Here is a 4,963-nt window from a genome sequence, read left to right on the forward strand (position 1 = left end):
CAAAGTAAACTTGGATTTGTAGTCTAATTTTACCAAACATGCGTGTACAGATGACTTACCTAATATGAAAGAGCAGCAAATTTTTAAGGAAAAGAGAAAACAGAAGAGACCTGTTCCATTTAAAGAAATCGAAAAACCAGAGTTGAGCTAAAATGGCTCTGCTATTTCCACATCAACTGCAAAAAAAAAAATTTTACGTGCGACAGCCACACCACGTGTTCTGTGCGACCCAGAGTTGAGCTAAAATGGCTCTGCATTTCCACATCAATTGTAAAAGAAAATCTTACGTGTGACAACCACACCACGTGTTCTGTGCGACCCATTAGTCGCACTAGCGTACTACGTTGTTTTTATTTTTTTATTTTATTTTTTTTTCTTTTCGGGTCAGCTCTTCTTCTTCCTTCCTCTCTCTTCTTCTTTCTTCCTCTGCATGATTTGCACGGGTTGGTCCATGCTCTCCACTGTGCCGGAGAAGCTGTAGGGGCTATATGACCTTCGGAGAAGCCGCGGGGACCTTTAGCGACATCGAAAAGGAAGGAAGAAGAAGATCCGTCGGAGAAAGGAGGAAGAAGAAGGCAGGTGTGAAAAATAAAAAAAAACATGTGTCAAAATATGGTTGGGTGCGCATCTGCCAGGTGAGTGGGTGTTGCACCTAAGAATTTCTCCAACTGTAATTGTAAATGATTTGTGATAGATTGACATAGGAATCTGACTCGTTACAATGTTGTTGGATGTCAAAATCGGCTATTAGAAGCAAAGACATGTCTGTGTGCCACTTGAACGGTAGGAAATGCAAGGGAGAAATTTCCATCAGGACCATCATCTTTATTCATGATGAAGGTTCTATTGGCACGTTCTTACTTTTTTAGCATCTCTCTTTTTCGACTTCACAGATAGAGACTAGCTTCATATATTGATAAAACAGTACGTGATGGATTAGTTAGTGTGGTTTCGAGCTAGTCTATCACTACATGGAGTTTGTTTGTGTGTTAGTGTGGTACAATTCATAATGTACTGAATTTTTTTTTTCGTATTTCTAGTTTGAAATAACCAAGTAGTTGTTTGTTCATATTGAAAGATTTTTTGAATTGAAAAATGTATTAACTAAGAGTGACCTATAAATCTATAAGATATGTGACATTTTTTATGAAATTTAGAAAGAAAAAAACAAAACAAGATCACGAGAACCACCCTTTCTAGCTAGTTGATCCAAATAAAACGATGGTCCCGGGGTACACAGAGTAGACAAAAGAAACTGAAGGATTTTGATCATCGTGACCTAAAGAAGCTAAGTGATATGCCACATAGTTTGCCTCTCCCTAAACACCCTAAAACATATGGCTAAAATATAAAGTTCAATATCATATTTATTTAAGCGGTTATAGAAGCTTTTTATAAAATAAAATAAAAAACAAAACAAAACAAAACCAGGGGTGTTATACCATTAATGTAAAGAAAAGATGCATCACAAATATGACTTACAATGATATCTTGGCTTCGTCCATAATGAGGCATGCAAGAGGAAAGCCTAAGAGCATCTCCAACAGCTTCTTTATTTTCTTGATTTTCTCCATTTTGGAGAAGATTTCTAGTGTTTTGCTCCAACAAATTCCTTAAAATTTTCTCAAAAATGAGGAATATGAGGAGAGAGAAACTCAAATTCCCCATATTTACAGCAAACTCCATAATTTTATAGAAAGATTTAAGGAATAATCATGAAATCTCCAAAATAGGGAATCTATTGGAGTTTATAATGTTTCTCCATTATAGAGAAACTGTTGGAGATGCTATAAGCAATAATAGACCTAGATTCATCAAAGAAATGAAACTTTAGTCTAATAGTATAAAAGAAAAGTAACCAAATGACACTACCAAAGAAGACCTCGAACGCAGCCAAGCACCGACCACGATTTATTCTAAACTAGAAGTCATTATATGTAAGAAAAAAATCCACCAGATTCCATTTTTCTTTGTTATTATGCCTGCTTGGCTAAAGAAGAATTATATGATGTAAAAGATATGTTGATTCATTCCGGGCATACTATACTTAACTCGCATTAACGAGAAATGATAAATAAATAAAAAGAAAGAAAAAGCAAGGCCATTCCATTTCGACAAAAGACCCACACCCAAATTCCACAGCTTTGGGTCCGCAATCCCGATCATGATTTCCTACCCGTAGAGGGAAAGGTTACACCTCTTGGTGTGAAACCCTAGAACTACCTACCTCCACATTTTCCAAAACAGCAAAACCGAAGGTACTCTCCCGAAATGGAGCAAAGGCACCTGTTTCGTAGCTCGTATCTCCGAATTCCTGCTTCCTAACACACCTCAAAGCTCTTAGGCTTCAATCTAACCTTCGGGTTATCCTTCATCCCAACTTCAAGCAACTATTTGGACAGTGAAACACCTTTAATCTGTTTCTTATTTAGCAAACCAAATAGTTGCTTGTTCATACATATATGATATGAGGACTTCTAGTGAGGACCTCTATAATGAGGACTAGTTGAAGACTTTTCGGTTTATAGTTTAAAATACCTATTTTTCGATCACATCTTGGAATCTCATCCGTTTAGTTTTTAGGTTTATATGATTAAATCATTCCTACAAATTTTCAGCCAAATCGGTGATCGTTAAAGTAACAAACTAGATCAATTTAATGGACGAACCAAACCTGTCAAACATGAACCGTTCAAGTTCATAATTAGTAAATCACACTTATGAATGTCTTAATGATTTTCATTATGGCTGAAAATTTGCAGAAATGATCCACTCATAAATACCTATAAACTAAACGGTTAAGATATGGATATAAGATCGAAAAGTGGGATAAGCCGAAAAATCCTCAACTAGTCATTAACTTAATAGTCTTCATTAGAATGGCTCCTATGATATATGGTCTTGATTTTGTATGTTTTACGTTTTCTTATTACATTATCGCCTCATATTTATGAAATTTAGATATCCCCGATCATTTCCTTTCTTAAATTTGTTGTCTAACAAAGCCAGTAGCTTATTTATATGATTCTTAGTTAATTCAATTCTTTATAGCAATAGCTCCGGCCAGTCGACTTGAATAGCACTTGATGCAAAGTAAAATCAGCATCATTAAATTTTATACGAATATATGTATATTTTCGCAGTAAAAAGGAATGTACTTTTTAGTGGCATAATATTGGTCGATGCAGGATACTTGTAAAATTGCAAAACCAATTCATGCATATACGTTTTCGCTTGGGCATCGGTTAGACAGGAAATGTCATGCATCACACAACCTGGTAGTACCTTCATGGAATCCAGCTTGTCCCGTAAAACCGCAGAGTAAATGTTTGAATACACAACCACAAGTATTTTCATCTTCAGTGTCATTTATACGTGCTACGTGGTCTGTGACAATGAACATGCATGTAGGAACGACCCACAAAGCTCGACCAGTACGTAGTTCAGTATTATTCTCCGACTTCAGAGAAAGCCAGTTTTGCTGAGGCACGTACGATCGATCATCATTCACCAAAAAGACAAGCTAAAAGCTAAAGGTGGTGGTGACCATCGAGCTAGTCTGGTCGCACTTCGAACGATCAGTTCGTACATTTCTCTTCAATGATCAGAGAATGGTACCAGAAGCTACCAGTGGTACCAGAAGCTATCGGCCGGCGCCGAGCTAACGATGACAAAGAAGTTGGTGGCTCAGAATTATGTTCATATTTTGACCCTTATGAACGACCTCATCTATATAATTCAAAGTCCACGCACCTTAATTATTAAAACTACTAAGTGGGTCAATTAAGACGTTGATGCGATTCTCTGGAACTAATCGTAATTACTACGTTAATTAATTGTGCTCTATAATATTGGGATCAACCATAAATCATCGATCTAACTCCTACCTAAAAGTTTGAATCAAGTGCAGATACAAGTATATATATTCCAAGTTTCCAACTTGTGTTATGTAATACAGATTTTAGATTATGTTTAGCATATATATTGGGAATTACAATTAAGCTAGGCAATCTACAGAAAGGATTAATAATTGGAAGCTAGAATAAAAGTGAAGGTGAAGCAAAGTGATACGTACGCATTGGATGAGGCCAGTGGAGCCATATTGGATACTATACCCTCTTCATTACAGTAGCTACTTAATTGAGGATTAGTACGTATAGTTTAGTAGATCCGTAGTACACAGAGTTGGATAAAAATAGCACAGAGAGTTGGATATAGGATATGCAAGGCTCAGAATTGGAATGCTTCTATATTTGCCTATGCATGCATCCAAATTCCACCAAGTTATGTGATGACATTCTAAAATATTTTAAATGGCAATTTCAAATATGAATGAGAATATGAGATCTTGTGATTTCGGTATTTTATAATTAGAGTTAGAATCTCATTTTTCTTCTCTTTAGTAATAGACTTATCAACAAGGTAATTTTCAAACAGTGCGGTGAACAGTAACCTTTTCAACGCAGAAATAGTATATAGTAAATATGTATCTAATTAATCGCTATAGTCTCACAACCCGACTTGGTTTGCATGTCAAATAATTCAACGGTCACTTCTCATCACCATGTGTTAAGTGTTCAACTATTATATATGTTTGAGATGCATTCACTATGATAGCGTGGAAGATCTCCTCTCTCATTTATGCCAATTAAGTAAACTATGAAACTGATCGATTGATTGATGTGCTTCCCAGTTCATCAACACAGACAGCAGCACTGGGCCGGGGTAGTATTCTAGCTTAACTATACCATATATATAATTTGATTTATACCCTATATATTTTGATTGTTCCGTACATTTTGGAAGATTTGACTGTAAGATTTTTGATCGAGACTTGTGTTTGTTTTTCTTCAGCTAACTTTCAAGACCCTTGTGAGAAAGTTAGCTAGCTTAGAAGGAAGGAAGGAAGGAAGGAAGGAAGGAGAGCAAACAGCCCTGATGAGCTCCATATGAGACGCACTAC

This window comes from Fragaria vesca, linkage group LG6, assembly GCF_000184155.1.
Source record: "Fragaria vesca subsp. vesca linkage group LG6, FraVesHawaii_1.0, whole genome shotgun sequence".
Lineage (NCBI taxonomy): Eukaryota > Viridiplantae > Streptophyta > Magnoliopsida > Rosales > Rosaceae > Fragaria > Fragaria vesca.